At 41.6% G+C, this 23,884-nt stretch overlaps 3 pseudogenes; all 3 read left to right on the top strand.

The window, feature by feature from the left end:
* Positions 1-283: 283 nt before the first annotated feature.
* Positions 284-376, top strand: LOC145573539 (small nucleolar RNA R71; annotated as a pseudogene).
* A 3,209-nt stretch (positions 377-3,585) lies between these two features.
* On the top strand, positions 3,586-3,678 carry LOC145573524 (small nucleolar RNA R71; annotated as a pseudogene).
* A 3,209-nt stretch (positions 3,679-6,887) lies between these two features.
* LOC145573522 (small nucleolar RNA R71) lies at positions 6,888-6,980 on the top strand (annotated as a pseudogene).
* Positions 6,981-23,884: the final 16,904 nt, after the last annotated feature.

Raw genomic sequence — 23,884 nt, 5'->3', positions numbered from 1 at the left:
GCTTAGCCTTGATTAATGTCATCTCCTTCCCCAAGTTTGAGATTTGGGAAGACAAATTATTGATTGCATTGAGATGATCAACCGAGTAGACTGTTGAGCTACTTTTTCTTGTAGACTCTCTCTCTCTCTCTCTTGCCAATCCATGTAGTGACGAACTACATCCTCTATGATAGCAACAACTTCTTTCTCGGTCTTATTCATAATCGGGCCTCCGGCATCAAGACATGACTTCCCTTGGGAACTCAATCCTCCATAGAAGATTTGTATGATTTGGTATGTCAGGATTCCATGGTGAGGACATTCTCATTGATATTCCTTGTATCTTTCCCAAGCCTCATACAAACTCTCACTAGGATTTTGCTGGAAAATTTGGATTAGAGTTCTTTCCTCAAAGGTCTTCATTTGAGGGTAAAAGCGAGAAAGCAACTCTTTAGTGACCTCATCCCAAGTTCTCAAGGAATTAGGCTTCACTTCCTTATCTAGCCACTCCAAAGCTCTTTCGATTAGAGAGAACGGGAATAGCTTGAGCCTTATGAATTCTTGAGGAACCCCATTGACTTTGATTGTGTTGCAATACTTCTCAAACTCTTTGAGTTGATTTAGTGGGCTTTCATGCTTAGCACCACTAAATTGCCTTCGTTCAATCATTGTTATCATCGTCGGCCTTATCTCAAAGTCATTAGCCGGTGTTGTTGGCAAAGCAAAACCACTCTCAAATCTATAGGCACCGGGAGTTCCCAACTCCTTCAAAGCAACCCTTGGTACTTCACCCATGCTTCTTTGTTCTTTTTCTTAAAATTCTTCTTCACTTGAAGAGCTAGAACTTAAGGATCGTCTAGCAACTCTTATCATTGTGATTGTTCTCTCAATCTCCGGATCAAAAGGTACTAAGTTCCTTCCTCTTGTCCTATGCATACAATCTCAAAGAAACAATTAGTAGCACGGTTATAAGTGTAGCCTAAAAGGGAAAAATCTTTTTGTATTTTTGAAATTAAATGAAATAGACTCAACAACAATAGCAAACAACTATATCATTCCCTGGAAACGGCGCCATTTTGACCGAGAGGTAGATTCTAGGTCGTTGAAACTAAAATTCCTCCAATCAAACTAATTTTCCAAACCTACACTTAGTAATAGGACAAGTTCGGGTCGAACCACTAGGAATGGGGGGAAGTTAGCTATTGCTTAAGTCAAGCTATTTTGAAGTGTAAAAGGTAGTGTAGGGGATTCTAGGTCGTTGAAACTAAAATTCCTCCTGGGACACTGGTCGCGTTCTTTGGATAGACAGCCCGGACACCTGCAAAACACGAATATTCTGTTGACAGAATATTCGCCTTCGACGGTTAAGTTAATAACCGGAAATCGGAAAAGCTAGAGAGAGAAAGTAGAGACAAGTTTGAGTTGTTTTAATGCTCTATTAAATGCTATGTCACAATCCACCCCTCCCATCATAAATGATTGGGGTATTTATAGGGGGTGGGGATTTGTGCCTTTTAGGGTTATTACCCTAGAATGACGTTTTTTGATTAGCGGCGCAATCAGGCATGGACACGTGTCCTTGAAGGGCGCCGTTTTGTGGCTTTCTAGGGAATTGGGCCTCCTAATGTAAGGAGACCCTTTTCTCAAGAGGCCCTTTTCTCTCTTTTTCAGGTGCACTTTGTAGGGCTTGCATACATGTCATCTTCCTTTAGTGACATGTGTCGCCCGTTAATTAGGACACGTGTCACTAAGGGATTGGTCCACGTTTTTGGGGTAATTTTTACCCTAAACAGTTGCCCCTCAGAGGGGGTGGCTCGTACTCTACAGGTCGCGTCCTTTGATTTTCTACTCGTTCGGATATGTCTGAGTATTCACAGAAGTTTTGAGCGTTTCTTTGGTATGCGGACAATACCGTCCGTCTTATATGGGGATTTTCCCCTTGGGCCGGACGCTTGGTCCAGTTACCTGTAACTCTTTTATTGGACACTTCTGGGTCTTCAGGTTAGTCGGACGTAGCAGGTCGACTACCTTTTAGGGAGGACACCTGTTGTCCGGGATACCTAGTAGTAGGACAAGTTCGGGTCGAACCACTAGGAATGGGGGGAAGTTAGCTATTGCCTAAGTCAAGCTATTTCGAAGCGTAAAAGGTAGTGTAGGTTATCTAAGTTCAACTAAAAAACAAAGTAAATCACAAAGTAAATCAATATATCAAGACACTAGGGATTTAGGATCCACATATTCTTGCAATGGACACACACTAATCGGGTTGGAGATTGATTAATTCGTATCGCGAGCGAAGATAGACAATGCAATCAAAAGAGCTCAACAAGCTATCTCCTAAAGGTCTAACTAGCGCAACTACGAGAGACTCTACTAGGAATGTCACAAACTAAGCTCGATCGGTAAATGTGAGCTACAAATCAATGGTCCATATCAATGTAGGCACACAATACAATCTAGTATGACAATTAAAGTTAGCTACTTTTGAACTAATCACACACATGCACAAAATCAATCAACCAATTTAATCACAATGCTAAATCAATCAAAAACTCCCAATTAGCTATGATCCATCACTCAAACATGCTTCACCACATCCCTAGGTAGTAAACCACTCACAATCCATGAAAGAAATCAAAATCAAAATTAAGCTATCAACAAAATAATATCAGCCAATTTCATTTTTTTAACTAACTAAGGAAGAATTTGCAAATTGATAAAACCCGGAGGGCGAATTTTCCATCTCCAAGGAAAAATACCCTAATCTCCTATCAAAAATATCCCTAATTCACCTTTTGGTTCTTCGACTCTTACATAAAGTTCTTGTTTCGACATCCAAAAAATTCAATCAACTAATCAATTTTGATTGTTGCCATAATTTTGGTGTTGGCCACCAAAGCTATGTGATTGGCCTTGATTTTCATACCATTGGCCTTGGTTTTGATTACTATAACCTTGATTGTTATAGTTACCTCGAAAACCTTGATTTCCTTGGTTCCTATAACCACCATTGTTGTAGTTATCAAAACTCCCTTGTTGGTGAGCATTCCTAGTCCCAAAATTCCTTGGACCTTCAAATCTTTGTCCATTGTTATTGTTGGAAACAAAATTCACTTGCTCACAATAATTGTTTTCAACATCATCACAATTCTCAAAATCATGTGGACAACTAGAAGAGTCATGGTCATATGACCCACAAACATCACAGAAGATACATCCACTTGGCATATTACTTGAAGTAGAAGGAGGAGTAGAGTTAGAAGATGTACCTCTCCCCTTAATATGGGAGGGAAGACTCGGTGCAATTGAAGAGGCACTCTCTAGCTTAGCCTTGATTAATGTCATCTCCTTCCCCAAGTTTGAGATTTGGGAAGACAAATTATTGATTGCATTGAGATGATCAACCGAGTAGACTGTTGAGCTACTTTTTCTTGTAGACTCTCTCTCTCTCTCTCTTGCCAATCCATGTAGTGACGAACTACATCCTCTATGATAGCAACAACTTCTTTCTCGGTCTTATTCATAATCGGGCCTCCGGCATCAAGACATGACTTCCCTTGGGAACTCAATCCTCCATAGAAGATTTGTATGATTTGGTATGTCAGGATTCCATGGTGAGGACATTCTCATTGATATTCCTTGTATCTTTCCCAAGCCTCATACAAACTCTCACTAGGATTTTGCTTGAAACTTTGGATTAGAGTTCTTTCCTCAAAGGTCTTCATTTGAGGGTAAAAGCGAGAAAGCAACTCTTTAGTGACCTCATCCCAAGTTCTCAAGGAATTAGGCTTCACTTCCTTATCTAGCCACTCCAAAGCTCTTTCGATTAGAGAGAACGGGAATAGCTTGAGCCTTATGAATTCTTGAGGAACCCCATTGACTTTGATTGTGTTGTAATACTTCTCAAACTCTTTGAGTTGATTTAGTGGGCTTTCATGCTTAGCACCACTAAATTGCCTTCGTTCAATCATTGTTATCATCGTCGGCCTTATCTCAAAGTCATTAGCCGGTGTTGTTGGCAAAGCAAAACCACTCTCAAATCTATAGGCACCGGGAGTTCCCAACTCCTTCAAAGCAACCCTTGGTACTTCACCCATGCTTCTTTGTTCTTTTTCTTAAAATTCTTCTTCACTTGAAGAGCTAGAACTTAAGGATCGTCTAGCAACTCTTATCATTGTGATTGTTCTCTCAATCTCCGGATCAAAAGGTACTAAGTTCCTTCCTCTTGTCCTATGCATACAATCTCAAAGAAACAATTAGTAGCACGGTTATAAGTGTAGCCTAAAAGGGAAAAATCTTTTTGTATTTTTGAAATTAAATGAAATAGACTCAACAACAATAGCAAACAACTATATCATTCCCTGGAAACGGCGCCATTTTGACCGAGAGGTAGATTCTAGGTCGTTGAAACTAAAATTCCTCCAATCAAACTAATTTTCCAAACCTACACTTAGTAATAGGACAAGTTCGGGTCGAACCACTAGGAATGGGGGGAAGTTAGCTATTGCTTAAGTCAAGCTATTTTGAAGTGTAAAAGGTAGTGTAGGGGATTCTAGGTCGTTGAAACTAAAATTCCTCCTGGGACACTGGTCGCGTTCTTTGGATAGACAGCCCGGACACCTGCAAAACACGAATATTCTGTTGACAGAATATTCGCCTTCGACGGTTAAGTTAATAACCGGAAATCGGAAAAGCTAGAGAGAGAAAGTAGAGACAAGTTTGAGTTGTTTTAATGCTCTATTAAATGCTATGTCACAATCCACCCCTCCCATCATAAATGATTGGGGTATTTATAGGGGGTGGGGATTTGTGCCTTTTAGGGTTATTACCCTAGAATGACGTTTTTTGATTAGCGGCGCAATCAGGCATGGACACGTGTCCTTGAAGGGCGCCGTTTTGTGGCTTTCTAGGGAATTGGGCCTCCTAATGTAAGGAGACCCTTTTCTCAAGAGGCCCTTTTCTCTCTTTTTCAGGTGCACTTTGTAGGGCTTGCATACATGTCATCTTCCTTTAGTGACATGTGTCGCCCGTTAATTAGGACACGTGTCACTAAGGGATTGGTCCACGTTTTTGGGGTAATTTTTACCCTAAACAGTTGCCCCTCAGAGGGGGTGGCTCGTACTCTACAGGTCGCGTCCTTTGATTTTCTACTCGTTCGGATATGTCTGAGTATTCACAGAAGTTTTGAGCGTTTCTTTGGTATGCGGACAATACCGTCCGTCTTATATGGGGATTTTCCCCTTGGGCCGGACGCTTGGTCCAGTTACCTGTAACTCTTTTATTGGACACTTCTGGGTCTTCAGGTTAGTCGGACGTAGCAGGTCGACTACCTTTTAGGGAGGACACCTGTTGTCCGGGATACCTAGTAGTAGGACAAGTTCGGGTCGAACCACTAGGAATGGGGGGAAGTTAGCTATTGCCTAAGTCAAGCTATTTCGAAGCGTAAAAGGTAGTGTAGGTTATCTAAGTTCAACTAAAAAACAAAGTAAATCACAAAGTAAATCAATATATCAAGACACTAGGGATTTAGGATCCACATATTCTTGCAATGGACACACACTAATCGGGTTGGAGATTGATTAATTCGTATCGCGAGCGAAGATAGACAATGCAATCAAAAGAGCTCAACAAGCTATCTCCTAAAGGTCTAACTAGCGCAACTACGAGAGACTCTACTAGGAATGTCACAAACTAAGCTCGATCGGTAAATGTGAGCTACAAATCAATGGTCCATATCAATGTAGGCACACAATACAATCTAGTATGACAATTAAAGTTAGCTACTTTTGAACTAATCACACACATGCACAAAATCAATCAACCAATTTAATCACAATGCTAAATCAATCAAAAACTCCCAATTAGCTATGATCCATCACTCAAACATGCTTCACCACATCCCTAGGTAGTAAACCACTCACAATCCATGAAAGAAATCAAAATCAAAATTAAGCTATCAACAAAATAATATCAGCCAATTTCATTTTTTTAACTAACTAAGGAAGAATTTGCAAATTGATAAAACCCGGAGGGCGAATTTTCCATCTCCAAGGAAAAATACCCTAATCTCCTATCAAAAATATCCCTAATTCACCTTTTGGTTCTTCGACTCTTACATAAAGTTCTTGTTTCGACATCCAAAAAATTCAATCAACTAATCAATTTTGATTGTTGCCATAATTTTGGTGTTGGCCACCAAAGCTATGTGATTGGCCTTGATTTTCATACCATTGGCCTTGGTTTTGATTACTATAACCTTGATTGTTATAGTTACCTCGAAAACCTTGATTTCCTTGGTTCCTATAACCACCATTGTTGTAGTTATCAAAACTCCCTTGTTGGTGAGCATTCCTAGTCCCAAAATTCCTTGGACCTTCAAATCTTTGTCCATTGTTATTGTTGGAAACAAAATTCACTTGCTCACAATAATTGTTTTCAACATCATCACAATTCTCAAAATCATGTGGACAACTAGAAGAGTCATGGTCATATGACCCACAAACATCACAGAAGATACATCCACTTGGCATATTACTTGAAGTAGAAGGAGGAGTAGAGTTAGAAGATGTACCTCTCCCCTTAATATGGGAGGGAAGACTCGGTGCAATTGAAGAGGCACTCTCTAGCTTAGCCTTGATTAATGTCATCTCCTTCCCCAAGTTTGAGATTTGGGAAGACAAATTATTGATTGCATTGAGATGATCAACCGAGTAGACTGTTGAGCTACTTTTTCTTGTAGACTCTCTCTCTCTCTCTCTTGCCAATCCATGTAGTGACGAACTACATCCTCTATGATAGCAACAACTTCTTTCTCGGTCTTATTCATAATCGGGCCTCCGGCATCAAGACATGACTTCCCTTGGGAACTCAATCCTCCATAGAAGATTTGTATGATTTGGTATGTCAGGATTCCATGGTGAGGACATTCTCATTGATATTCCTTGTATCTTTCCCAAGCCTCATACAAACTCTCACTAGGATTTTGCTTGAAACTTTGGATTAGAGTTCTTTCCTCAAAGGTCTTCATTTGAGGGTAAAAGCGAGAAAGCAACTCTTTAGTGACCTCATCCCAAGTTCTCAAGGAATTAGGCTTCACTTCCTTATCTAGCCACTCCAAAGCTCTTTCGATTAGAGAGAACGGGAATAGCTTGAGCCTTATGAATTCTTGAGGAACCCCATTGACTTTGATTGTGTTGCAATACTTCTCAAACTCTTTGAGTTGATTTAGTGGGCTTTCATGCTTAGCACCACTAAATTGCCTTCGTTCAATCATTGTTATCATCGTCGGCCTTATCTCAAAGTCATTAGCCGGTGTTGTTGGCAAAGCAAAACCACTCTCAAATCTATAGGCACCGGGAGTTCCCAACTCCTTCAAAGCAACCCTTGGTACTTCACCCATGCTTCTTTGTTCTTTTTCTTAAAATTCTTCTTCACTTGAAGAGCTAGAACTTAAGGATCGTCTAGAAACTCTTATCATTGTGATTGTTCTCTCAATCTCCGGATCAAAAGGTACTAAGTTCCTTCCTCTTGTCCTATGCATACAATCTCAAAGAAACAATTAGTAGCACGGTTATAAGTGTAGCCTAAAAGGGAAAAATCTTTTTGTATTTTTGAAATGAAATGAAGTAGACTCAACAACAATAGCAAACAACTATGTCATTCCCTGGAAACGGCGCCATTTTGACCGAGAGGTTGATTCTAGGTCGTTGAAACTAAAATTCCTCCAATCAAACTAATTTTCCAAACCTACACTTAGTAATAGGACAAGTTCGGGTCGAACCACTAGGAATGGGGGGAAGTTAGCTATTGCTTAAGTCAAGCTATTTTGAAGTGTAAAAGGTAGTGTAGGGGATTCTAGGTCGTTGAAACTAAAATTCCTCCTGGGACACTGGTCGCGTTCTTTGGATAGACAGCCCGGACACCTGCAAAACACGAATATTCTGTTGACAGAATATTCGCCTTCGACGGTTAAGTTAATAACCGGAAATCGGAAAAGCTAGAGAGAGAAAGTAGAGACAAGTTTGAGTTGTTTTAATGCTCTATTAAATGCTATGTCACAATCCACCCCTCCCATCATAAATGATTGGGGTATTTATAGGGGGTGGGGATTTGTGCCTTTTAGGGTTATTACCCTAGAATGACGTTTTTTGATTAGCGGCGCAATCAGGCATGGACACGTGTCCTTGAAGGGCGCCGTTTTGTGGCTTTCTAGGGAATTGGGCCTCCTAATGTAAGGAGACCCTTTTCTCAAGAGGCCCTTTTCTCTCTTTTTCAGGTGCACTTTGTAGGGCTTGCATACATGTCATCTTCCTTTAGTGACATGTGTCGCCCGTTAATTAGGACACGTGTCACTAAGGGATTGGTCCACGTTTTTGGGGTAATTTTTACCCTAAACAGTTGCCCCTCAGAGGGGGTGGCTCGTACTCTACAGGTCGCGTCCTTTGATTTTCTACTCGTTCGAATATGTCTGAGTATTCACAGAAGTTTTGAGCGTTTCTTTGGTATGCGGACAATACCGTCCGTCTTATATGGGGATTTTCCCCTTGGGCCGGACGCTTGGTCCAGTTACCTGTAACTCTTTTATTGGACACTTATGGGTCTTCAGGTTAGTCGGACGTAGCAGGTCGACTACCTTTTAGGGAGGACACCTGTTGTCCGGGATACCTAGTAGTAGGACAAGTTCGGGTCGAACCACTAGGAATGGGGGGAAGTTAGCTATTGCCTAAGTCAAGCTATTTCGAAGCGTAAAAGGTAGTGTAGGTTATCTAAGTTCAACTAAAAAACAAAGTAAATCACAAAGTAAATCAATATATCAAGACACTAGGGATTTAGGATCCACATATTCTTGCAATGGACACACACTAATCGGGTTGGAGATTGATTAATTCGTATCGCGAGCGAAGATAGACAATGCAATCAAAAGAGCTCAACAAGCTATCTCCTAAAGGTCTAACTAGCGCAACTACGAGAGACTCTACTAGGAATGTCACAAACTAAGCTCGATCGGTAAATGTGAGCTACAAATCAATGGTCCATATCAATGTAGGCACACAATACAATCTAGTATGACAATTAAAGTTAGCTACTTTTGAACTAATCACACACATGCACAAAATCAATCAACCAATTTAATCACAATGCTAAATCAATCAAAAACTCCCAATTAGCTATGATCCATCACTCAAACATGCTTCACCACATCCCTAGGTAGTAAACCACTCACAATCCATGAAAGAAATCAAAATCAAAATTAAGCTATCAACAAAATAATATCAGCCAATTTCATTTTTTTAACTAACTAAGGAAGAATTTGCAAATTGATAAAACCCGGAGGGCGAATTTTCCATCTCCAAGGAAAAATACCCTAATCTCCTATCAAAAATATCCCTAATTCACCTTTTGGTTCTTCGAATCTTACATAAAGTTCTTGTTTCGACATCCAAAAAATTCAATCAACTAATCAATGAACTTGAACAATCAACAAACAATTGAAATCAAAAGCTAAAGATTGCATTAAAGTAAAAGAAATCCTTACAAAATTTGGTGAAACCAAAGGAAAATATGCTTAGAATCATCAATCATCAACCATGAATTTCTCTCTCTAAAAATCTCTACTTTAAAACTCTAATTAATTCTCTCTCTAAAAAAAATGAATTCTCTCATGAAAAATCTCTCTAACATTCTCTCTCTAAAAATAGAAGAAAAATCTATATATAGTAGAAATAACAAAGAGAAATTAGTTAGATCGTCCAAAATAGATCCGTACAGGCGCGGTCTTCTTCCAGAGGATGCACGGCCGCGCAAAAATGGGTACGGAGTAGGGGGAGCAACATGCGCGGCCGCGCCAAGGCCACGCGCGGCCGCGCTTAGGAACAGGGCAGCTTCTTCCCTTTCATCTTGAAGCTTCTCGTGCGCTCCACTTGGTGTGCTTGATGAACATGGAGCATGGCAGAACCTAAAACACCTCGACGGTGGGTTCAAAACTAGAATTAGTGCCCCCACGGCTTGAATGCATGGCCTAAGGTCAATTGGAACTTACACATCTCCATACTTAGGCTTCAAATGGAAGACACTAGGCCCCTAATCAATGCAAACTCGGGAAGAAACCTCGAGAAACCTTGGACAATAATCTTAACTTGAAAATGAAAGAAAACAAACAAATAAAAGGGAAAAAGACAAGAAAAACCAAGAAGTGCATGAAAATGGGAAATCAACTAAGGAAAGTGCAAACTAAAGAAATAAAGAGCAAAATTAAGGAAAAAGGAAAGAAAAGAGTTATAAAAGTAATCTAAAATCACCCGAAAAGAGAACAAATGAGTGCCATAAATGACACTCATCCCTTACCTGGCCGTCTATTTTGACGTGCTGTCAGCCCGTTTGCCGTCCCTTCTGTTTAAAGTGACGGAAATGGTTTCTAACCACTTGACTTCTAGGTTAACTTTTCAAAAAGTAACTGTTTGAATTCTTGGGCGGGAAGGACGGATTTATCGTTTTGCCCCCATAAATTTTCCCTATAAATATAGGATGTTTGAATTCATTTTGTTACTTTGGAACTCTGAGAATTATAGAGAGAAGTCAGATCTTTTTAGAGTGAGAAAGTGATTTCTTTTCTAATTTTCAAAGCTCCGCTGTACATTTGAGGTTTCCGGTCATAGTCTTTGAATTTTCTGATCAACCTTCAAGACTTTCCCAAGTTTTCTACACGAATGAAGGTAACCGGCTAGCCCTTTTTCTTCCTCTTTTACTTTGTTTTGTCTTTCAATTTTATTTTTAAATCTGACCCAACACTCGGCTTTATCCGTTTCTCCTTATGAGGCCGTTCGTTCGCCTGGGACTGACGAGTCTAGAGTGGATGGGGATGAGTCGTTTCCCTCGTGGAGTGAAACCATTTCAAGTGTGTAACAACTCACATCCACCTATTCTTCTCTGTCCCTGTAGTCGCAAATGGCTTAGACCATGCAGACGTACGACAAGTATGCCGTTAGAAATCCAGACGGCAGTTTGGTAAACCCAAGGGTCCCCTATGATCCGAGTAACACGGACGGGGTGACTGCTACCACCACAAACACCAACACAAGCACCGCCATGGTCAGTGGCAGCGAATGCTCGGTGGTCGAAGCGACCACCTCATTCGAAGAGCGCCAAAGGAGGCAGGGCGTTTCTTCTGCTAGAGAAGCTTCCGGGCAGACTCAAGGCCTTCGCTTTCCCCAATTTGCCAACTCGGTTAAAGATCCGGTCAAGTTGCAATCCTTGAAAGAACCTCAATCATCTTCTCAGGCGGACGTTGGGGCGTCCACCCATATTTCCGAACTACCCCCATCACAAACTACCAGGTCGGCTAGGCCTAGGACTAGCATAGTGATTGCTGAACCGGCCGATCGGCTATCTCGCAACGCTCATCCTCCTGGAAATCAAGCGGACGCCAGGAGAAAGGATAAGAGCAAAGGAACCTTGGTACAGGAGAGAGCTTCTATCTCCGAAAGTGGCCGGGGCTCTAAAAGTACAAGCTCGGCCGAGGCTGCTAAATTGGACACTGTGTTGTCCTCGGAGTTTAGGACCGCCCCCACCCTGGTGAAGGGGAAGCGAAAAATCAAGAGGCTGAGGAGGCCAATGTGGACAATTTCAAAGATCCGTACGCCTGTCCAGGCAGGGACACAGCCCTAGGCTTCCTCAATGATGGGATGGAGGAGTTTAAGAGTTTCTTCACGCTGGGAGAGGGATATGAGCTCAAGGCGCCGAAGCGCTGTCATTCAGTGGCCGCCTAGGAGGATGAGCGGCCTCGTCGGCAATCATTTAGCGTGTACCATGTTGCCCTTGAAATGGGACTCCGCTTCCCTTTTCACCCGTTTGTCTAGGAGCTCCTGGACGAATACAACATTGCCCTCTTCTAGCTAATGCCGAACAGCTGGTTGAACATCTTCAGGTACTTGGTGACGTGCATCAGGCAAGCCTTTAAGCCGGACGTCCCAATATTTTGCGAGATGCAATCAATGGTCCGCCTGGACTCGGGGACGGACGACTGGTTCATATTGTGCTCCTGGTGGTGATGGGCCGGCCATCCAAGTGACGTGACTAGAAGAATTGTTTCTACTGCATTACAACAAAGAACGTGGAGTTCAACTTGCGGATGAATAGGTTTAACGCTGCTCCCATCAAGCTTGGCCGTCTGCTAGCTATTTTTTTTTTGTCGTGCCGAGCTGGTAGGTTGGAAGAGGAGTCCTTCCTGATTTAACACAGACGACTTTAATTTGGCCCTTCGCCCAACCTGGGACTCTAGAAGGGGCTTCCTTCCTACTCATGCTCGGATGCATTATCTTGAATTTGCTTAACTTCATATTGCTTCCTTTCAGTTTTCCACTCCTACTCCAAGGTTGAAGAGGAAGCAGCCCGCCTCTACTTCAAAGGATGGGAAGACGTCCAAATTCCGCAAGAGCACTGCTTCTAAAGGGACGCCTTCCATTTAGACGGCCAAGATGATGTCGCGGACTGCTCCAAAGCAGTCCCAAGGAGAGCCACCCCAGCTGTCACCTAGTGGGGGCTCTAAGTCTGTGGATCAGACTACCGAGTCAATCCACGAAAAGTACATCCGTGCGGACGATGGGGGTAAATCGACCCCGGAAAAACCGACCGGCCCAGTCTCGACTCCGCATGTCAAGTTAGTGAAAAAATCTAATTGGCAGATGGAGGTGGGGACGAACCTGTACCTCCTCCTGCTTTCAACCTTCCCACCCCACCATCTTTCTCGGATGGTAAGGTTCTTGACATAGTCTTTTACTTGTTTTGTTTTGCATACTTATTTTGTTCACTTTAACCTTTTTCTTAGCCGTGTGCAGATATTGCGAAAGATGAACATGAAACTACCCGGCTAGTCGCTTACAGGCGCGGACCGGAAGGCTATGAGGGAGGCCATGTATTGGGCCGTCCCTCAGGAGCAGCGGACAAGTTCTGCGGGCTTAACGAGGGCTTCCTCGGCCCCATGGTCAACTATAGTGCCGAGGTAGTTAAATTTTCATGCTTGCTAACTTTTACTCGTCCGAATGTAGCTCTTCCTTCGTCTCTGGGACTTCCAAGAGTGGAAGGACAAGGAGAACGAGAAGATTAGAAAGGCCTGGGCCCAAATAAGGAGGGCAGAGGACACGAACACTGGCAACGTCGCCCTCCTAAAGCTTCATTATGAGACGACCCTCAAGGCCTTGTTCGACAAGGCTACTCGGCAAATTGAGGACATCTTCAAGATAAGGAAGGCCCTTGAGAGAGAGGAGTTGGAAAGGTAGGCGCTTCAATTAGAGCGGGATGAGGCGGTCTCTAATGCCTATCAGTGGAAGGAGGGGATTTGAGGCCTCCGAGAAACTGAAAGCCGAATTATCCTCGTCCTAAGAGGCCCTCAAATCCGTCCAAGATGAGGCGGCATCCTTCAAGCTCCAAGTGGACGAGCTGAACAAGTCCGTGGCTTACTTATCTGAAAAGATGAAGGCTCCTCGGCCGCCTAGTGCAATAGAGATTGTCCAGATTGAGCACAGGGCCAAGGAGAGACTCAAGAGTCATTTATTCGAGGCCTTCCAGCTGATGAGCAAAGAAGGGACAGATGCCTATCATCAGGAGCGCTTAGTAAGCGTTGGAGTACTTTTGCCTCAAGGAGGAAGCCCAGAAGCCCAGAGCTTGAAGTTACTTCGTCCGACTCTGAAGATGAGGAAGACGATGACGATGAGGAGGACGAGGTCGAAACAATTGATGAGGGGGAAGCGACCAAGGGGGAACTGGTGGATGCTTCGGACGAGCCTACCGGTGAAGGGGAGGCAGCCAAGGGGGAGCCCACCGATACTGCGGCCGAAAAGGAGTCAGCCTTGGAGGAGCCTGCCAAAGGTGATAAGCCGGTTGAGTAAAGAGCTCAGGTCCTTCAGCAACAATTTTTCAAAGCTTTTAGTACTTAGATTTTTCTTGCTTTCATTTCACTTTTCGAACAATTTCACATTCGACCGCCTAATTGAGCGGTATTGTATAAATTTGATTTATGTCGCCTTGTTTTGAGCGGCTAGGTTTTAATTAATGCAACTTTTTTTTCCTCTATACTTAGCATTTTTTAGCAATTTTTATATGCTTGTACGTGCGAGTACTGGGGGTATGCCCCATTGTTCAGCATTCGCGTAGTCCATATTTAGGTGGTTTGTTTAACCTAGTAGGTTTTATACCTCAAAGGTTATGATGACTAATAAGTTAATCAAATCATAATAATGATTGCCCTTGGACTAGGTGAATGCCGAATCAACATCATATATGGCCGCTTTATTGGCTTTGTTTGATTTGTCCTTTGACACTATCGCTCATACGAAACTCAAGAAATTTCAAGTAATATCTCAACTTAGAAATTTTTGAATATTGGCTGGGCTTGTACGCCTAGGCATGCCCTTGCCCCCATTTAGGTGAAAATACCCTGGGCAATTTTTGTGGCTTCCTAATGCTTAGTCGTCCGATCATGTTGAGGTCGGACAGGTTGGTTGACTTTACAGTCATTGTGGCCGAGTTGTGTAGCTAGGGGATGCCCTTGCTATACACCTACTTGGCCGCTCTGTAGCACCTTATTAAGGGTCAAGCTACTATGTTGCAAACATCATTTATACTTTTATTTGGAATTTCTGCTTAAGTAATTGTAAATAAGTGGAAATAATTTAGATAACAATGTTCGACTTTTCATTAATTTTGTAAAAATTACATTGTTGGGGAGCCGTACGACTATAATTACAAGGCTCGGTAGTTTAGACCTAGTTGTATATATAACTTTCTGGCTAGGTACTAGATTTAAACATAATACTTTCTTAGATTGTCCGTATTCCAAGTACGAGGAATAGGACGGCCATCTAAGGTTTCAAGACGGTATGTACCATCCCGCACTTCTTCTCTGATTTGGTAGGACCCTTCCCAGTTAAGAGTTAAATTTCCATCTTCATTAGCTCGGCCAACCGCTTTCATTTTTCTCAGTTTAAGATCCTCCATCTTTAGTGGCTGCTTAGACACCTTGCGATTGTATGCCCTCGTCATTTTGAGACGATAGATTTCATGTCTAAGTGCCGCATTGCCCCTGGCTTCTGGAAGAAAGTCCAGGGCCGTCTTCATGGCCTCCCAATTGGTCGATTCATCATATAGCAATACCCGAAGGGTAGGTTCATACATCTCAATTGGGAGTACGGCTTCAACGCCGTAGACTAGAAAGAATGGGATCTCTCCTGTTCAACTCTTGGCTGTGGTTCGAATGGACCATAACACGTTCACCAACTCATCTGCCCAAAGGCCGCCTACTTTCTCAAGCTTGCGCTTGATACCGTTGGAGATTAGCTTGTTGTAAGCGTCAACTTGGTCGTTAGCTTGCGGGCGTCCGACCGAGGCAAAATAATGAGTGATGCCCTGGTTACTTAGCCAATATTTGAGTTGGCTTGTTTCAAATTGGGGTCCATTGTCGAACACCGTTGACCATGGCACACCATAGCGAGTGATAATATTTTTCCAAATAAAGGCGGACACATCCGTCCACTTGATTCCTCGGACGGCCTCAGCTTCCACCCATTTTGTGAAGTAGTCTATTACTAATAACACATACCGCCTCTACCCGGATGCAGGAGTATACGACCCCAAGATGTCCATGCCCCATTTTTCAGATTACTTATGGCGAACAAGCTAATTGCAGGTCGGTGAATAAGGGTGGCAAACCTCTAGCACTTGTCACATTTTTTCACCATTTTCATGGCGTCCGAATTCATGCTTGGCCAGTAGTACCCAACATGGGTAGCTTTTTTTGCTAAAGCCTATCCGCCTATGTGCGATCCACATTGCCCTTGCTGAAGGTCGTCCAACACATCATGCCCCCTCTCCGGGGTGATGCACTTCAAATATGGCTTAACAAACGCTCTATTGAATAATTCCTTATTCTTCATTTCGAACCAGGTTGCTCTCCTCTTGATCAGCCAACTCTCTTTAGAATCGTCCGGGAGTGTCCTATCCCTCAGATAGGAGACCATCCTATCCATCGAAGTGGAGCTTCTGTCTATGATCTGCACAGGCTCGGCATTAATACCCCTCTTCTCTTTTACTTCCCAAAACACTGATGTGGGAGTATCACATGATGCCGAGGATGCTAACTTGGAGAGCGCGTCCGCTTGATGATTTTCCGAATGAGGAACTTGTTGTAGGGTGAAATACTTTAGACCATTAGCCTCATCTTTCACCATCTGAAGATATTTCATCATGCACGGCTCCCTGGCCTCATAGTCACCATTAACCTAGCTGACTATCAGTTGGGAATCCGAACTAGCATTAATCTTTGTTTCCCCAGCCGCCTTATACATTCTAAGGCTGGCCAGAAGGGCTTCATACTCGGCCTCGTTGTTAGAGGCTTGGAATTGAAATCTTATAGCATATTCGAACTTATTTCACTCAGGAGACTGACAAATGATACCAGCACACATCCAGTCGCTATAGCGCTTCCATCAACAAATACCTTCCAAATTTGATCCTCTGCGGGCGGTAAGTCTAGCCGTGTCATTTCAGTTAGAAAATCAGCAAAGGCTTGCCCTTTGATTGCTTTCTTGGGCTCAAACATTATATCAAAACCTCTCAACTCCAAGGCTCATTTAAGCATTCGGCGAATGGCCTCCAATGTTATAAACGACTTTTTCAGATGTTGTTCCGTGTAGACCACTATTGAATGAGCAATGAAGTATGGCCATAGCTTTTTTGATGCCATGAAAAGTGTCAGCCCAAATTTTTCAATGGGTGGGTACCTTAGCTCAACATTGGGTAGGACATGGCTTATGAAATACATAGGGATCTGATGGTCGTCCCTCTCAATAAGGAGGACGACGCTTAAAGAGTGATCTGAAATAATAAGATACATGTATAGCTTCTCATCTTGGAGCGGACTAACGAGCCTAGGAAGTGTATAGAGATGATTCTTTAATTGTACAAAGGCTTATATGGCCTCTTCAGTCCACTCAAACATAGCTTTTTTCTTGATTGATTGAAAGAAATATCGACATTATCCCCTAACCTTGACAGAAATCGGCCGAGTGCAGCTAAGCAACCGGTCAATCTTTGAAAGTCTTTCATAGTTCTCAACAACTTCATGTCCAGGGCCACTTGGATTTTTTCAGGGTTGGCCTCAATGCCGCGTTGATCGATAAGAAATCCGAGAAATTTGCCGGACTCAACACCAAAGACACACTTCTTTGGATTTAACATCATCTTATGCCGCCTGAGTTTGGTGAATGTTTCTCGAAGGTCATTCAGATGGTTGGCCGACTGCTTTGGTAGGAGAATCATGTCATCAATGTACGCTTCTATGTTCTGGTCGATCTGATCTCTAAAGATAGTATTAACAAGTCTCTGAAATATAGCAAGGGCATTCTTAAGGCCGAAAGACATAACTTTGTAGCAGTACAGACCTTTCTCGGTCACAAACGCAGTTTTCCCTTGTTCTTCTTTGCACATGGGGATCTGGTAGAATCCAGAGTATGCGTCCATAAAGGTCATTAGGGCATGTCCGGCCGTTGAATCGACCAGCCTGTCGATTTTAGGCAAGGTGTTAGAATCTGCCTCTTTCTCCTTGATTTCCCTCCCTATTCCCTTTTATTTTCCTTATGCATTTGATGAGTGTCATATATGGCACTCATTTAGCCTCTCTTAGGATGATTTTACATGACTTTTGTATCCCTTTTATTTCCGTTTCTCTAGTTTTGCTTGTATTTTCTTTACTTTGCGTTTTCTTTAGATGTTTTCTTATTTTCTTGCTTTTCTAGTTTATTTTTGCATTTTCTTCTTTACTTGTTTGTTTTTCTTTGATTCTAGGAAGTTGGCGAAGTTTGAGAGCCTCAATAGCATTCTTCTCGGAGTTTTCAAGCCAAAGAGATGTCCTAGTTTCTCCATTTGACGCCCAAAAGCAAAGGAGTCCAAGAGCAAGGTCTTCAAGGATGCGCCCTCATACCGTGTGGGCATGAAAAGGTGGTGTCAAACCCACCAAGAGAGCTCCTAGAGACTGCCTATACCATCATGGCTTATCCAGAGCTCATGGGTCGATCTTGGCCCCACAAGGAAGCTTCCCCTACTACCATGGCGCGAGCGCGCGCAAGAGAGGAGCGGCCACGCCAAGCACCTGCGAGGCCGCGTGCGAGCTTGGAGCGGCCATGCCTCCCTCTCTTCCCTGTTTCCGTACCCATTTTGTTGCGACCGCGTATATGAGTGAGAGGCCGCGCCTTTTGAGGTCTATTTTGGACGTCTAACTAACTTCCCCTTAGTTACTTTTACTATATATAGATTTTCCTTCATTTTCAGAGAGAGAATCAATTAGAGAAGGAATCCTTGTTTTAGATTTTGATTAGAATTTTAGAGAGAGAAGCTCTTGATTTTGTGATATTGTTCTTAGATTTTAGAGAGAGAAACTTGGTGTTTGATGATTGTGATATTGAGATCCTTATTCCTCTTTAATATTGATCAAAGTTTTGTAAGAATCCTTTACTTTTCAATGCAATTTTATGTTTGATTTTGATATATATTTTAGAATTCCTGTTGTTTAGCTTGAATTTGATTGTTGAAGTTTGAATTAAAATGTTGATGATGAGATTTATGATTTCTTTTGTTATGCTTTTCAATTTCACCATGATTAGTGAGTAGTTCCTTTTCTAGGGAATGTGGTGAAGCATGTATTGGTGATAATCTATAGCTAATTTTGGTCTTTTGATTGATTTGTTGATGTGATTAAATTGGTTGATGAAATTTGTGCATGTGCTTGGTTTGAAGAAAAGTAGCTAACCTTGATGATCATGCTATATTGCATAATAGCCTTTAATGACACGAACAATTGATTTGGATGGTATTATTATCGATTGATCTCAAATTGCAATTATCCTTTGAAGTCATTTGTAGAGACATCTAGCTTGGCCCTAGGAAATAGCTTCTTGAGTGATCTTGATTGCATATTTCATTTTCCCTCGCATTGCTTAGTTGATCTATTTTCCTCAAATTAGCAGGTTTATTATCGATGCATGTGGATCCTAAATTCCCTAGTGTTTTGATAATTGATTTCTGTTTGACTTGTTTGATTGATTTGACTTCAATAGTTTAGACCAACCCATTCTCTTTAGTTTTCGGAATAGCTTAGCCTCAACTTTAGTGAAACCGCCTTCCTTTGGGTTCGACCTAGACTTGCCCTAAACCTTGGGAAGGGTTTAGATTCATAAATTTTGTTTTGACCGGGAAATCTAGTTTCCAACGACCTAGGTTCTACCACCATCAAAAATGGTGCCGTTGCCGGGGAAGGCGTGGTAATTTTCTATTGTTGTTTGAGTCTATTCCAATTAATTGAAAATACAAAAATATTTTCTTCCTTTTAGGCTACATTTGTAGCCGTGCTATTGATATTTGCTTTGAGTTTTTGTATGCGTAGGGCACGTGATCGAAATTTAGTGCCATTCGACCGGGAAATTGAGAGGACCATAACAAAGATAAAGGTTGCCAATCGTTCCTCAAGTCCAAGTTCCCTAAGAGAGGAAATCCATCAAGAAGAAGAAGAAGAAGAAGAACGAGGAAGCATGGGAGCTAATCCAAGAGTAGCTTTGAAGGAGTTAGGAACTCCCGGAGCTTATAGGTTTGAAAGTAGGATTGCTCTACCTACGACAACGAAAAATGATTTTGAGATTAGGCCTGCAATGATCACTTTGATAGAGAGGCGTCAATATAGTGGTGCAAAGCATGAGAGCCCTCTCAACCACCTGAAAGATTTTTTTTTTGTTCGTTCATTTGCACTCAATCAAATTACCTCTTAGTGTACCTGCATCTATATTCTTTGACTATAGGACTTTGCTCATATTTTTAATTATAGGGTTGACCCAAGGCTTGGTTCTATTCAACTCATTGTGTGACTCAATGTGTAAACACGTGTTTGTAGACTCAACTCGATGTGATAGGACACAACATGACTCATGACTCATGTGTATGTGCATTGTATTGTGATTTTCTTGACTTGAAATGCAGAAAAGCAAAAAAATTTTCCGTCATTTTTGTGGAAGGTATTGACTTTCTCCTGAAAAAGAAAGACGCGAAAAGAATCAAAGTTTTTGATGGTGCATGTTGAATGAGCTTAATCAAGTGTATGCATTAATCGTTGTATCTCATGGTGCAAGAATTGTAGCATCCTAGGCTATCTCAATTGTTGACTCAATGATGAAAGTATTTAGGTAACTTAGGCACGGAGGCTAAGTACTTCATACTTTGTGATGCGATGATGATTATGATAATGAGTTATTTTGATATGACAAGGCATGCTTCAGCGTTGCGTTAAGATTACCACGACAAAGGGTTCCTAAAGAAAGGATTATTTGGTCATGTATCCGTGATGTGTGTGAAAGTGATACTAAAGTTAGGCTGCAAAGGCTAACGGTGTGGAAAAGTATTTTGAAAAGCGTCACATAGTGGTGACTCTTAGGCTAGGTAAGCTAATGATGTAAGGATCAAGCCCCCATGTCTAGCTCTAAGTGGATAGGGATGAACATTGGAGATCCCTTGATATGATCATGTATGAATGTGAATATGAATGCATTTTTATTATGGCCGCACCCCAATTTGAGGTTGCCTACGTATCCGTTAGGAATCAGGCCGAACGTAGCTCTTGTCGAACCTCGCACAAGTGTGTGTATACCTCAAGGAGGTCTTTTAAGGGTTGTAACGCGGTTAGGCTAATGGTTGAAGAAGAAATGGGATAAAGGCTCAAGACCCTAGATAAGCCCCCACGGTGTGCAACCTTGCTTTTGAATCTTAGTATTTGTATGATTGAGATTTTCTCACTTTTGAACTCTCTTTTATTTATATTTTTGCTCTCTTTTTTTGCTTCATCATTTTTTTTTAATTTTGAATCTTTTTTGATAAGTGTGGGCAATCCCGATCATGCGGTCAATCACTCACTTGGCATTCATGTTTCTTAGGCACGGTACCGAGCACTCGATAAGAGACGCAATCTGAGGCGTGTTCATATCAAAGACATGTTCATATCAATGACGTTGGAACACTTTCCCTTTTGCACACTTTTATTATTTTTTACTTCTTTGAATTTTTGAGATCTAGGTAAAATCACTCAAGCTTTTGTATTTAGAAGTTGCATAAGTTGCACACTATCCCATCCTAAGGTTAGGTATATGAGGGTTGAAAAAAGAAAGGTCTATCATTAGACGAGGCTCAGAGTGGTTTATCAAGAAAGGATTTATATTTTTAAAGGGTGAAAGTGATTATGATATGGCTACAAGAGGGCCTCGAATCACTAGTATACCTTGTTCTTAGTTAGGTGTTGATTTTCTTTTTTTTTGATGCAATCCAATGATCTTATGCAAGGAAAAGATATGCTTATTTTATTAAGAGGGAAAAGAAAAAAATCTACAAAATGAAATCTAATGAAAATAAAAGGTGCCTATGCTAGACTTATTGGGGAAAGGAGGAATCAAAGAAACAGAAAAAAGAGGTCATGAAATCTTGTTGTTGAAGCTCGCCTAGTGTCTTATGCTTTGTCCTCACTCGGTCTTCTTGCTGGCTGGAGGTAAGGGAAGCTTGTTATTATCGATCAAATATTGGATGGCCTCTTGTAGCTTCCAACAACTCTCAGTAGTATGACCCCCTACCTTGATGGTACCTGCAGTGTGCATTTGGGTTCCAGCTAGGTAACCTCTTTTCAAGTGCGGGATCTTGAATAGGTCTAATGGGAGTAATGAGTCCCTTGGAATGGAGCCTATCGTAGGTAGTATCATAGCTCATCCCAATAGGAGTGAAATCATTCCTTATTTCCTTTTTTGGTCCTTGATTATCCATGGCTAAGACTTCATTGAGCTCAAAGGTACTAACATTGTTACTAGAGTAGGTATTTCCGGAAGAAGAAGGATTGTCGTTCTTCTTTCCTTTCCATCCACTGTTATTACTATTGTTAGTAGATTTTTGTTTTGCAAGGTCGTCCTCGATTTCAATACCTATGTCATAGACAACCTTGAAAGTATTCAAGTTATGTTGGTATTTCAAATGCTTCGAATACTTTTCTTGGAGGTTCTTGATGAACATCCTTATAGACTCTTTTTCAGTAGGTACTTCAACCATCTTAGCGGAAGTCTCCCTCCATTTGGTGAAGAAAGAAGTAAATCCATCGTTCTCCTTTTGCTTTAACATTTCAAGTTCTCTATGATTAGTTTTAACTTGAACGTTGTACTTGTATCTATCTATGAAAGCGTTTATTATGGCATCCCAAGAAGAGGTCTTCTCTTTTTCAAGGGAAAAGAACCATTGTTGACAAACAGTTTCTAAAGATAATGAAAACAGTGAATGAAAAACCTTCCTATCAATTCCTTTAATATTCATTATTGTTTCAAAAGCTCTTAAGTGTAAGTATAGATTGTCAGTTGGCTTGAATCTAGGGATGTCATTAGCATTGAACTTCTGCAGAATAAGTTCCTTGTCCACCGAGACCCCTTGTGAGAAAATCCCCTGGAACTTGTAGTCATTGGAGAGCTGCTCAAGCTTTCCTCCATTCGCTCTATTCGTTGTTGTTTCGTAGGGTCATTGACTTGAAGAGCAATAGTCTTCATCATCTCAGTTAAACTAGCAAGGTTTTGTCTAATCTCATTGACTTCTTCATGAGTTGCTATTTTCTTCTTAGCTTTTCTCTTTTGCCGAATCGGTTTATCAAATAGTAAGACTTGGACGAAAGCGTTATCCTTGATTAAACGGCCTTCTCTCCTTGACCAAGTGTTGTGGAAAGGGAAATCATGGATGTTTATTATTAATTATTTGACTCAAACTTGGGAAGAGACCATGGAAGAATGGGGGGAATGACATGTATGGAGAAAGTATGTGGAGCATGGAAAGATGATGTAGATGGAGAGATATGGAAAAATTAGGAATAGAGTGGACCCCTAACTCAAATGAGAGCAAGATCGACTCATGCATGAACCAAAGACATGGTCATGGTGTGAAAAGAGTATGTACAAAGTGTGTGAATATTTTTGAATGTAAGTGATATGTTCAAGACTCGTGTAATTACCATGTGACTAGACTATGTGACTAGACTCAAGCAAAGACTAAGTTAAGACCTCACGTATGTGCACTAAACTGGACAGGCTGAAGTATTTTAGTCATACCTTTTGATCTGTGACTCCGAATTGGACGAAACCAACACCAAATGAAAGATAAAACACGGGGCTACAGATCCGTAGGTTGTACGACTCATAACTCTTCCTAAAACTATGGCTATGACCAAAACAAGTTCACACTTGTGCAGTATACAGAAATAAGAATCCGGGTTGATTCAAAGGAACTATGACTCGATTTTAGACATATTTATTAGCTTAAATTAATTACTCAATTAATTAAGCAAAGTCCTTTAGTCACTAATTAGTTTATTTAGACTTAATCACAAGCCAAACAAACGGTTAGTGTAAATATGCACAAGCAAGAGATGCACAGGTAGTCAGGTAAGCACAATATGATGCAATGAGTTCACAATCTAACCACGGCTCTAGTTCTATAAAGTTCAAGGATAAGGGTTTGTCAAAGAGGGTCCATGGTTATGAGTCCGGATGCATCGAGCGGAAGCCTTATCTTTGGAAGGGTTGGTGCGTATGGATGGGACCCCGCAAGTTAAACTTGCTTCCGTGGTTTGGTAAATTCACAAACTCTGATGTACCTGTCGTTGCAATGAGCATTCGATTGGGTAGATAGAGCGTGAATTCTCAGAGGGTTATAGCCATATGTAGAACACATATGGGTTCAAAAAGGTGAGAAAAACTCAATCAGGAAGTAGAATCGAGCAAACGAACTGGTCAAAGTAAGAAGGTAGATTTTTGGCTTAGTATTTGAAGAACTTAGCGCGAGACAACAGGGCCTATCGCGA

This window comes from Chenopodium album, chromosome 12 (assembly GCF_948465745.1).
Source record: "Chenopodium album chromosome 12, dcCheAlbu1.1, whole genome shotgun sequence".
NCBI classification, from domain to species: domain Eukaryota; kingdom Viridiplantae; phylum Streptophyta; class Magnoliopsida; order Caryophyllales; family Amaranthaceae; genus Chenopodium; species Chenopodium album.
The sequence above is the reverse complement of the archived record's forward strand: the minus strand, read 5'-3'. Positions and strand labels throughout refer to the sequence as shown.